This window comes from Eptesicus fuscus, chromosome 12 (assembly GCF_027574615.1).
Source record: "Eptesicus fuscus isolate TK198812 chromosome 12, DD_ASM_mEF_20220401, whole genome shotgun sequence".
NCBI lineage: Eukaryota > Metazoa > Chordata > Mammalia > Chiroptera > Vespertilionidae > Eptesicus > Eptesicus fuscus.
Window position 1 is genome coordinate 54,693,417 of NC_072484.1, and position 13,425 is coordinate 54,706,841.

General features: G+C 40.2%; 1 non-coding gene and 1 pseudogene across 1 annotated transcript; both read right to left on the reverse strand.

Annotated features, from left to right (window-relative positions):
- Positions 1 to 6,237: 6,237 nt before the first annotated feature.
- On the reverse strand, positions 6,238 to 11,604 carry LOC103304728 (kelch domain-containing protein 3-like; annotated as a pseudogene).
- LOC114230056 (U6 spliceosomal RNA) lies at positions 7,209 to 7,319 on the reverse strand. The gene has a single exon (XR_003615913.2). It is a non-coding gene; the product is annotated as a U6 spliceosomal RNA (small nuclear RNA).
- Positions 11,605 to 13,425: the final 1,821 nt, after the last annotated feature.

The window sequence follows — 13,425 nt, forward strand, 5'->3', positions numbered from 1 at the left end:
AGGGACCGAGCCCACAACCCATGCATGTGCCCTTAACTGGAATCAAACTCTGGACCCTTTAGTCCACAGGCTGAAGCTCCATCCACTGAGACAAGCTGGTGAGGGCAAAGTTAAATATCTTTATAATTAAATAATAGGCAAGTCACTCTCCATAAAAAGATAAGAAAATTGAGTTAATGGTTCAAATACCCGAAACATTCAGAAACAGCAGGAATGCTAGATTTAGGCCCATTTTCTATTTTACCTAATTTCTCACAACACCAATCACCGGACTTTTTTGCCTACATAAGGTAAGCAACAAGTGACACCTCCTGGGGGTAGGGAGGCATGGGGAAGACCTTCCTTGAACGCAGTTCCTATGTTTTGAGATAAAAGTGGAAATACCCAAAGCATTAACACCAAAAATGGCATAACACTCTCAGAAACAGACAAACATAAACTGTGTGGTTGGAAATCAGGATAGTGATTACCCTTCTTGAAAGAAGAGTGACTGGGAGGGGGTCACAAAGGGGTTTCTGTGTTCCTGCTAATGATCTATCTCTTGATCTAATTATATATGTTTTATATATGGTTTGTGTAATTTCCTGTATGTGTGTTTACAGAAAACTATATATAAATTCCTAACACTTAAGAATGGTGAGCTGATGAAAACTTATTGCCAAGGGCCGGATCTTCCTTTCTACTATGTTCTTGTCTTCTATTTCATCTTTGGTTTCAACCAAGAATTAAATTAAAAGAAATGTTAAATTCTCTTATGTTTTAAGAAGTTATTTATTGGTGTTCAGCTACACTGAGAACATAAAAATGGAATGACTTTTGTAAAGAAAATTATAAAACTTCCTAAGAAATACAAAAGACTTAAATATACCAAGAAACATGTTTCAGCATGGCAAAAAAATGAATGTTGTAAACTACTTCCAAATCAATTTATAGGTTCAATGAAATCCCAATTAAAATCCAAATAGGATTTCTTTAGAAATCATTAAAGCAATTCTAAAAGTTGTCTACAAGAAGAAGCAGAAAGAATAATCAAAGGTACTTTTTAAAGGAGGGAGATATTGTTCTACAAATATTGAAAGGTGAATTAGGTTGCACTATCTTTAAACAGGTACTGGTGCAAAATTTGTCAGATTAATACTGTTGTAATCAGCTAGTTATTAATAATAGAAAAAGAACAAAGAAGGCCAGACATTATAGATACGTTCTCTGCAAAACACTGGGGAGGGAACCACACAGAGAAGATACTTTTTAATGGGTACAGATGGAAGCAAAATGAATGTGTAAGATAAGTTATAGAGAAATGAAAGTAACTTAAAGATGAATCCATTTAAATAATTTTTCTTCTATAACAGTTTTATACTACAAGCTCCCATATGTTAATCAGCTATTCATCCAACTTGACTTTTGGAAAGAGCATGTTTCAATTTCAACCTTATGTCTCAGTAACCTCGGAGTGACTTTCTGTAGCTTCTTTGTACAAAGAAGGAGGGCAGTAAAAATGAAATTCTAGCTCCTCAGAGTAACAGGAGGATGCATAGTTGTACCGGTTAATAATGCAGATTTTGTAATCAAAGAAAACATGAGAAACATCAGAAGTGCTTTATTCAAAGTAATGTCCATCGCTAGCTACACATTTTCCCCATCTTTCAGGTAATTTGTGAATACTGTCCCAATAGAACTACTCTTGTTTTGAGGCAAACCATTCAAAGACCCAATTTTCCACTTCTTCATGTTTTGAAGTGCTGCTCAGAAAGTGCGTGTGCCATCGATCGGAACAAGTGGTAATCTGAAGGAGCAAGGTCTGGTGAATACAGAGGGTGGGTTAAGACTCCGCAGGCAAGATCTTTTAACGTGTCTTAACTGGTTTTGAAGTGTGTGATGGTGTGTCATCATGTAGCAAAATTACTTTGCTGTGTTTTGTGGCACATTCTGGTCATTTCACGATCAAAGCTTGGTTCAAATTGATTATTTGTTGTCAGTAGCAATCAGTATTAATGGTTTCACCTCATTTTAGAAGCTCATAATACACCACACCTTCCTGATCCCACCAAACGCAGAGCATTGTCTTCTTTCCAAAGTGATTTGGCCTTGCAGTTGATGTTGATGGTTGACCTGGATCAACCCATGATTTTGTGTGTTTGGGATTCTCAAAATAAATCCACTTTTCATCACCAGTCACAATTCGATGCAAAAAACACTTTCTTTCATGTCATTGAAGCAACATTTTACTGATGACTTTTTGGTTTTCCATTTGTCTTTCGTTCAGTTGATGTTGCACCCATCTCCCTTCCTTTAAAATCTTTCCCATTGCTTGTAAATGATCGGAAATTGTTTGCTGAGCAACACTTAATCTTTCTGCAAGTTGTTTTGGAGTTGGACATGCATCTTCATCCAATAATGCTTGTAATTGTTGGTCTTCAAACTTTTTAGGTTGACCTGGACATTCTTTGTCTTTCACCTTGAAATCATCACTTTTTAAAGCGTTTAAACCAGTGTTCACAAGTATCTTAAGATGAAGCATGTTTACCATAACCTTCCCGAAGTATACGATAACTTTCAGCAGCACTTTTCTTCAAAATAATGAATTAAAACTTCCCGCAAATGCTCTCTTTTTGGCATGAAATTCGACATTTTTAAGTGTAAAAATATCTATGATGTTAACACCTACAGAAAATTTGACATATGAAATTTTGAAGCTTGTTGTCAATACAACGAAATAGCATACATATCAAATCGCATATATATCAACATGTGTGTAACTCCATCTATTGAAAAAAAATCTGCCTTATTAACCAGTAGTACCTTTGGAGAACCCTGAGCACAAAATTTAGCAAATCTCTCTGGAGGCAGAAATTCATTTGTTGTAGTTTCTCATTAGTGTCCTATATGTCCTTCTTATTCTACTGCTAAAAAAAAAAAAAAATAGCAACATCAATGGAAAGGTGTGATTGATACCAGGTATAAAACATAATCAGGGCAAGTTTTAAACACCATTTAAAAATTAATATATCTTCTCCCACATCTAATTTCAAGCCATGTAAGCAGAAAGAAGACAAAAACCACTTGCTGGGCATGAATGGATCAGGTATTTTTAATATACCTATAATTCCCTGTTCCACTGTCTGTCTATAATTGTGGTTTTCATCAGTACTACTAGAGGCCCAGAGTATGAAATTCTTGCATTGGGGGGAGGGGAGTGGTTCCCTCAGCCCGGCCTGCAGCCTCTCGCAGTCCAGGAGCGGGCCTAAGCCGGCAGTCGGACATCCCTCTCGCAATCTGGGACCCCTCGCTCCTTACCACCCACCTGCTCGCTGCTCCTTAATGCTGCTGCAGAGGCAGGAGGGGCTCCCGCCACCGCTGCTGCAATCACCAGCCGTGAGCCCAGCTTCTGGCTGAGCGGCACTCCCACTGTGGGAGTGCACTGACCACCAGAGGGCAGCTCCTGCATTGAGCGTCTGCCCCCTGCTGGTCAGTGCACATCAAAGTGACTGGTCGGATGGTCGGACACTTAGCATATTAGCTTTTATATATATATAGATGATTAGGAAGCTCAAGCACATGAGCTTTTTTCTTTTTTTCTTATTTTTGTTAAAAAATATCACCTGAGGATATTTTTCCTATTGATTTTTATAGAGTGGAGGAAGAGAGAGAAAGAGAGACATTGATTGGTTGCCTCCCTCATTCACCTGGACCAGGGCTGGGGAATGAACCTGCTGCACCAGGCAGGTATCACCTTTTGCCTCTGTCACTAAAACAGGTAGCCAGAGGTAGCAGAGTAGGTAAAATTGACTGTAGAAGCATTATGAGGATGAGAACATAGGTTGTCCTTGGATAGTTATTCTTGAGAAAATTTGCTGGCCAGAAAGCCTACAAATGAAGACCATGTGAACCACTTAAGAGCTAGGGTTTTATTGTTTTCTATACCCATCACTGTAACTCCTCCAATCTGCATTAACCAACCACCCCCAGACTACCTCCATTTCTGCAGCTTCATCCTGTCAGTACCATAGCAAAAGAGGTCTAATTTATCAATCCAGATATAAACAAAGAGCTGTTTATCTTTCAAGCAAGAACAGAGAGAAAACATTTTTTTTCCCCAGGGGAGGTGGAAAGATGACCATGGTGTACAAGGTCAATTCTCAAAGTTTTAGAAAGATTGTGAGCTGGTTAACAGCATGTTGGTAGTTTGAAATTGCCATGGGAGAGAAGTCAGCAAATGCTACAAATTGTTAAACATTTACCAGCACACCACAGGCTGACAGTAGATAGCCTCTGAAACTTTTCTAGCAAGCTTGACATTTTCTAAACATAAATATAGCAAATGTCCACCTCCCGTGCCCACTCACCAATGACACTTTCAGAGATAACGGAGATTAATTTTTTTTCCCCTTTGGTCAAATTTTCAAGTATAGCTTTGAAAATTATGAAATATTTTATAGAAAAATGATTTCAAGCTATATATATTCTGCTACTCACATTATTTGCTCAATATTGAGACTCATCAATGTTGATACATGCAGCTCATCATTTTCATTATCCTAATAAAGAGGGAATATGCTAATTGACCACCACACCCTCACAAAGATGGTGGTGTCCACAGCCAATAAGGAGGGAATATGCTAATTGACTGCCACGCCCTCAAAGATAGCGGTGCCCACAGCCACAAGATGTCAGTGCCCAGTCCCCTCAGCCCTGCTGGGTCCAACTGCTCTGTGCGCCTGCCTCCGGAGTCTCCCAGCCACTCAGGGCCGGCCCGAGGTGCAGGCAAGCCTTGGATGGCGGCTGCCCAGGCTCAGGTAACCAGAGCCGGCCGAGGCTTGCACTGTCGGCAGTGGCAGCAGCAGAGGTGTGATGGGGGCATCTACTTCCCCTGATTGCCGGGCCGCCTCCCGGTCCTGAGGGCTCCCGGACTGTGAGAGGGGGCAGGCTAGGCTGAGGGACGCCCCCCTCCAGTGCATGAATTTTCATGCACCGGGCCTCTAATTTTACTATATAAACAATTAACTTTTCCTATTGAACATGTAGTTAGTTAATTTTTTTTTCTTTTTTACTATTATAAAGGCTACTTACTGCAACATTCTTGAATATGTCCCTTTGGGTAAATGTGCACCAAATTTTTAACATTTTTAAAGAGAATAGTTTATTTATTTATTTTTTTTTAAGAGAGAAACATTGTTATGAGAGTTCAATGTCAAAACATCAATTAGCTACCCCCCCTACTGGGGATCAAACCCGAAACTCAGGAATGTGCCCTTAACCAGGAATCGAGCCAGCAACCTCTTGGTGCTCGGGTCGATGCCCAACCAACTGACCCACACAGGCCAGGGCCTTTTGAATTCCCCAATTTTAGGGGTTAGGCATCTCTTTCCCCCATTTTATTGGTCTTCCTTCGTGTGTAAATTGCCTGTCTATATTCTTTAGTCAATTTTCTCTTGGATCTCTTAATAATGTAAAGGAGTATACCTTACAGATATTGCAGGTTTGGTCCCAGACCACTGCAATAAAGTGAGTTGTAATCTTTTTGCTGGAGGATCTTGTCTTCAATTTGTAAAAAACGCATCATCTGTGAAGTGCAATAAAGCAGAGCACAATAAAATGAGGTATTCTATATTTTAAATTTTGGATATTAATCTTTTGTCTTATGCTTTCCAACTACCTTTTCCCAATCAGTAGACTGCCTAAACACTTTTTAATATTTGGAGGTCTTTAATTCATTTTTATAAAATCTGAGCGGTCTGAGAACATCAGTTACAGCAACATCTCAAGGAAAGGGGGTGGGATTATCTGCTGGTCCTCGCCTTCCCCAGGCCAGGGGGAAGGAGGTTTTGTGGTAACAGATGCAACTTCTCTCAGCTTTCAATCAATACTCATGGCTCAAGAAGGGGCAGGGAGTGAAAATTGAGCTGGAAGGAAACTTCTGAGGACCAGACACTGCTTGCTTCTTTCTCCCTTCTTCCTATTCCCTTCACTTCTCAGCAGAGTCTGGCTAGCCTGGGGCAGAGCAGAGGCCCAGGAGCAGTTGGATGGGACAGAGCACCAAGGGAGGGGGCCCTGGGCCCAAGGAGAGAGGGAACATAGCCCTCACCCCACAGCTCCCCACTGAGTTCACAGGAAACACCTGTAGCCCAACAGCTCCATGTGGAGGTATACCAAGATCCAAAGGGCAGGCGGTTGAGAGACAGATAGGGGCAGTGAAGACAACAGCAGGTCAGGAGGGGTGGTGGCAAAAACTTCCTCCTACCTATGGGAGGAGAAGATGAGGCGACTGATATTGCTCTTGGTGGTCATGGCAATCAGCTCCCACCTGATGTCATAGGGCAAAGTGGACTGGTCCACGTTATAATGAATCAGAGCCAGTTTGCACAGAGTCTTCACTTTAGGGCTAAAGTCCAAAATGTGTAAGTCTATGAGGTCCAATTCTTCTCACAGGCCTTCATCAGATGAACTGGTACCTCCAGAGGACAATTTTGTCCCCAACTACAGCAGCACTGGTGCCAGTGGGGACATGGGCCCTTTCCCTTAGGTTCAGTCTTTTTCCAGGTAAAAGACACAGGGTTAAATCATGGAAGTGCTGGTTCAGTCTTGAATTATAGCCACCAAAGATGTAGAGCTCCCCATTGTAGCCAAAGGCTGAGTGGCTCTGGGGTGTCCCCTTGGGCAGCACCAGAGTGGCTGGACAGTCCAGCCAGGTATCAGTCCTGGTGTCAAAGACTCGGATGGGTTGCAAGTAAATCTCATTGTTGGAATGGAACGGTCCAAAGCGGTCAGCGACATACATGTGACCGCCCAGCATTTGTGGCTGAGTGGAAGTCCCTCCAGCAGCGCAAGATTACCCTTTGTACAGATAAGGGTCCATGTCATGGTATCTAGCTTGTGAATGTCATTAGAAAAGCAGTCCACCAGCTACTCATAACTCCTAAAATGTACATGGTCTTGCCCAAGACACAAGGTGAATGTCTATCCAGGGCCCCAGAAATTGTTCCTAACACTTGGGTTGTGGACCATTTGTATTGATATCAAAGGTGTAGGGCACATTGCAGGCCCCTTCCGTGCCATTCTTCCCACCCCAAAGGAAGACAATGTCGTCGATGAGGATGGTTGAGTGTCGATACCGCATGCATGGTACCCGTGGTTGATGGGTCTCATGGGGGGGGGGGGGGCGGGGGGAGCTTGTCCAGCACAAGGACACTGCATTGAAAATATGCACAAAAAATATGGAATGCTTCAAGGATTTGCGTGTCATCCTTGCGCATGAACCATGCTAATCTTCTCTGTATGGTCCCAATTCCAATTTTAGTATATGTGCTGCCAAAGTGCACACCAAAACATTTTTACAATGGCATTATAGTGTACCTCAGTGGTTAGTAAACTATGACCCGAGTCAAATCTAGCCTTCTGCCCATTTTTGTATTTTGCCCAGAACACAGCCACGCCCATTGGTTTACCTATTGCCGACAACTACTTTAAGCAGAGTTGAATAGTTGAGATACACAGTGATTTTAAACCTTTTTCATCTCATGGCACACATAATTACTAAAATTCTGCAGCACACCAATAAATATGTTTCGCCGATCTGACAAAAAAAATAGGCATAATTTTGATTCATTTACACAAGATGGCTATTGTGTTGGCTGTTACTTTTAAATTTGACAAGCTAAAGGAAAAGAGGTCAGTGCCCCTGACGAAAGTCAGGTATTGCATGTTTTAAAAATTCTTGCGGCACACTGGTTGAAAATCGCTGGCCTACAACATCTAAAATACCATTTGGCTTTTTAGAGTGAGCTTGGTGACTCCTAGTCTACTCCACAAATAAGACACAGGAATGTTTTCCTTTTAAGAAATGTGATGAACTTCTTTATGACTATATTTCTGTCTTGTTTTCCTTGAATCCTCAAATGAAATCCTGGACCAAAGCACAGAAAAAAATGTTAAGGCTTTTAAGATATCCTGACAAGTTGCTTAATGTTTTTCAATGCACCTTCCCATCAGCCTACTCCAAATGATCTTCTACCTACATGACAATAAGCACTATTTAAAAATTTTTTTGATCAAAAATAAAATTTGAGCCCAGTGGATAAAGCGTCAGCCTGTGGACTGAAGGGCCCAGGTTCAATTCCGGTCAGGGGCACATGCCTAGGTTATGGGCTGGATCCTCAGTAGGGAGCATGCAGGGGGCAGCCAATCAGTGATTCTCTCTCATCATTAATGTATCTCTCTCTCCCTCTCTGAAGTCAATAAAAATAAAATATGACTGAAAACTGCATGAGTATCAAGAAAATTTCCTCTGCTTTTAATATTTTACAATGTTGGTTTATCTCATAAGGGTAAGTTCCTCCACTTTTTTCTTTTCTAAAAAATGATGAATCTCCTACAGCCTCCTCATTCGTCAGAATGAACACCAGAGCCCATTTACCAGTTAAGAACACAGGGTTCTTGGATGTAGACTTGCCTCTAAATTCCAGCTCTGCTGATTAAAAACTGTGGGACTTTGGCAGTTACCTAACCTCTCTGGACATGTTTTCTTTTTGAAAACAGAAAACACCATCTGCTACACAGAATTGTTCTGAGGGTTAAAAGAAATAACATATCAAGGGCTTAGCACAGAACTTGGCACAGAGTAAAATAAATATTCCATCCAATATCTGTCAACTGACAAGGGTAGTTAATATTGTCCACTAAAAAAACCCCTTGTTTGGCAACTGCATTCAATCTATAAGAAAAACCTGGCACAGAATAGGCACTGAATTCAAAAAAATCACTTTAAAATTCACCAGGATAATTTTGTTAAACCTTTAAATTGAGAAAATTCATTTAACGACACCTGCAATTTTCATCTCATGGCACACATAAACTAATTACTAAAATTCTGCAGCACAGCAAAAGTATATTTTTTGTCAATCTGACAAAATAGGTAGAATTATGATTTAGTCATATCGGATGGCTGTTATGTTGAAATCCTCACCCAAGGATATTACAATTGACTTTAGAGAAAAAAACATTGTAAGAATGAGGGAAAAATTACAAAGCTCCAGAAAACACGGAAAATCTTCACTGTCCTTGAAGATTCATTATGCATATTATCTTTTAAAGATAAAAGTCGTAGTAATTCATGTGATTCCGCTTAATCACACAATATCTGTAGTTCATCAAATCTAAGACATCGATTTTCAGATGCACTATTTTTTGTACTAAAAAAAAGCCTCCTGATTTGATGCCCACTCTAAGTTCATGCCTAACGATGCATCTTTTTTTTCTTTAAAAATTTGTATTGATTTCAGAGAGAGGGATAGAAACATCAATGATGAGATTGGCTGCCTCCTGCACACCCCACACCGGGAATCGAACCATGACCTCCTGGTCCATAGGTCGACACTCAACCACTGAGCCACGCCAGCCAGGCTTAACGATGCATCTTGAGATATGGAAACATATTTAATAAATCCATCATAGTATCCCTTCAGTTAAAAAAAATATACAAAAAACTTGTATGGTCAACCTTCATTATTCCTAGTCTATATTTGGGAATTCACCTACTTGCTAAAATTTGTAACTCCTAAATCAATACTGGAGGTGCCTTCTCAGACATGCATATATACAACAGCAAAAAGTCTGTAAGTCTGCCCCCTGACATGCATGTTCCCAGCTGAGGTTGAAGAAAGTACTACTGCCTTACTTCAGCTCTCAATACTGTAAACAAATGTCCTTTTCATGGTCTATTTAGTGCCACTTAAGTTTTTTAAAATTTGAGAGGAAGAAACATTGATGCGAGATACATTGGTTGCTTCCTGTATGTGTCCCGACAGGGGGTTGGACCCATGACCTAGGTATGTGCCCTGACTGGAGATCAAACCTGTAACCTTCTGGTGCACGGGAAGACACTCCAACCAAGCCACTCCAGCCAGGCAGTGCCACCTTTTTCATATTTTTGTGATTTTGTTTAAAATGGCCCATAAGCACAGTGCTTAAGCATACCCAAGGCTGTCATGTGCCTTTTGGAGAAAATTCATGTGCTAAAAACCTTCATTCAGGTTTGAGTTATATTGCTACTAGAGGCCTGAAGCATGAAATTCGTTCATGGGTAGGGTCCTTAGGCCTGGCCAGCTAGCAGGGCTGATCTTCAGGCAACTGGTGGGGCTATCAGGGGGTGGGGGGTACCCCGGCACCCATCTTGGTTGGCCTGGGGGGAGCTCCTGTGTTGAGCGTCTGCCCCCTGGTGGTCAGTGCGCGTCATAGCGACCCGTTGTTCCACCATTTGGTTGATTTGCGTATATAGGATTGGTTGTGAATTCAATGTAAATATATATTATTGTCTTTAAACAGAAACACACATATGAAACAAGATTATATATTGATCAGATTGATGAAAATGTTACTGTAGGCTCATAGAAATCTAACCCTTTATTTCCTCTAGGAATACCAGTTAACTCAGAATTTGCAGCAAATTATTATAAGACTTAATTACTGTGAATAAAAATCTACTGCATTTGAGATTTAGAGCTTTTGCTATTATTCTTTTGTAAATTGAATCTCACATATAAACTAACCTTACCTAAAATATAAAATACACACTTTAACGCTTTACTGACAGGAAAAGCTGGTTCAGATAAATATAACACTATCATGTTTCTACACAAATATAGTTAGCAAATTTCCCTTCCTTTTCAAATGTATGCCCCTTAATTTTTAGATCCACAAAAATTTTCACATTAAATAATGAAGGCTAATATTAGGTATACTTATTTTTTTAAACTATATTTTATTGATTTTTTACAGAGAGGAAGAGAGAGGGATAGAGAGTTAGAAACATCGATGAGAGAGAAACATCGATCAGCTGCCTCTTGCACACCCCCTACTGGGGATGTGCCTGCAACCAAGGTACATGCCCTTGACCGGAATCGAACCTGGGACCCTTGAGTCTGCAGGCCGAAGCTCTATCCACTGAGCCAAACTGGTTTCAGCAGGTATACTTTTTAAATTATAATGTATATGGAAAATGTCTGCTATTGGTTTAAGATGGACTTTCTTCATCATGTTAAAGAATAATCTTCCAGTTTAGGGTCTTAGGGTTATATCTTATGAAATGTCATTCTAATGTAATCATGTAAATTTTGACGGGCTATATTAATACATTTCAAAATCCCAAGCCATCCTTGCATATAACCACAATAATTATAATAGACTAGGGGCCCAGTGCACGAATTCGTGCACCTTGAAAGGAACTATGGGCCACAAGGCTGTGGTGGGCACAAGGGCGGGTCTCGGCCCATCCTCTGCGCCCCCACCCAGCCCCTCCCATTGCGGATCCCAGCACCCATCCACCAGAAGCCCCACTCCCACCCACTGATGGTGCAGAGCGATTGGGGCCAGCACCAGCAGCAGGTGGGAGCAGCGGTTGCTGCCCTGATTGCCCCTCAGGTGCAATCAAGGCCAGCAGCCCTGCTCACACCCACTGATGGCGCCAAGTGATTGGGACTGGCTCTGAGTGCTAGGCGAAACCGCAGCGCGTGGAAGCAAAGAATTTTCAGTAACCATCACAGGTTCACCTCGATGACAACGACCAGTGCCCCGCCTTCATCTGGCGCCCCTTCTCACCTGCTCCACCATCCCGTCGTGGCTGATGCCCACCATGTTTCACACTCTGCATCCTGCTGCCAACACCCGCCATGTTCCACGCACGCCCCTGGTGGTCAGCACACGTCATAGCAACCAGTTGTTCCACTGTTCAGTCTATTTGCATATTAAGGTTTTTATATATATATATATACATATACATACACATATGTATATATATGTGTGTGTGTGTGTGTGTGTATATATATATATATACACACACTGTGAAATTTGATATTCTATTATTCCACTTAAAATTTTCTACCCAAATGCAATTCTTTTAAAAAAAAACACAACACACCTAAATCTTAAGCTTTAAAAGGTATTAGATGTATGCAAAATGCAGCAGCACTAAGATCTTGATATACTTTTTGGGGGGAAGTAGGGCAAGAGAAGCATATTAAAACTTGGTCTGTTTTCAACTCATACTGCAGTGCTTCCTTTATAGCTAATAACGGCAGATCAAACAGCTTTTTCCTCATACATAAAAATGAAATGACGACTTCGAGTGGATTAAACTCAATCTAGTAACCACTGTGGCTTACTTACATTTAAACTATGTTACTAGACTGGTTTCACAATGCAAACATCTAGATATTAAAACACACACAAAAAAACAGGTTAATAACTTTGAGGTTACACTGGCATGACTTAAAAAATGAGAAGCCAATACATACTGCTTTTAAAATAGACAAGATAATAGGAAGTACTCTTTATCAGATAGAGTTGCCACAATTTCCAGTTACATACCAATGTTTATTTTAACTTTGCTTCCCTTTTAGCATAGGCTAAAGGTCTGAGGACAAGAATCAACTTATGTTAGTTCAATTGTGCCAGGTCTTTTCTGTTTGTTCCCTTTGAATATCCTCTTCACCTTGCTGCATCATTGGGTTTCCTTGCTGTCTGCTTAGGTTCAAATAATTGGAATGCCAACAGATCAGTGGATAGACAAGACTGAGACACACATATACCACACACAAATACTCTTGCTATCTCTCAGCTTACAAAACCTTTTTAGACAGTCTGCAGACAATTTCCTCATTAAAAAAACAAAAACACTCCACAAGCTTAAATGAAAATACAGACTTAATCCCCTCATCTTCAAAATTAATTTTCTTCCCTTAGCATATAAACAAATGGTAGTAAGCTTTACAAGGAACTGTATATACTGAGAAATATTTTTTTCTAAGCTTAGCCAATTAAAACAATTTTAAAAAATCCTTAACTACTGGAAAGAATCCAGTGTTGTCATAAAATAAGTAGTTTTCCTTTTGTTCTTAAAGGACTCCTTGTAAAAGTAAAGGGGCCACTGTCAGGTATATTCTACAATAACACATTTCAACACTGCTTACAACCAATAACCTAGTGAATGTTAACTGAAGTTTCAGGTCAGGAGAATGGAAAATTATATTCTATTGAGAGACTATTGAAAAAATAAAACAAAAACCAAAAACCTTATCACAACAAAACCAATGACTTCTAAATTAGAAGATGACTATCACCTTTTACTAAGTACTTAAGTTTCCATAGAGTAAAACTCAGGAAAGGAGAATCAATTTTACAGCCCATTCCACAGGACTTCAGCTTCTGAAATAACAAACAAAACCCATTTCACCTGTAGGTAGGTTTCATAGAATTGAGTCAAAGTAAAACAAATACATATTCAGTGCATGTGAAGTAAAAAGATGTATGTATATTCTATATGTATTTATAAAAGAAGTATTTTAGTTAAAAAAATTAAAAGCCTGATCTATGAATGGAATTCTGGAACTCCCATACAATAATGCTCAGCTCTCACTGTATTATGTCATGAAT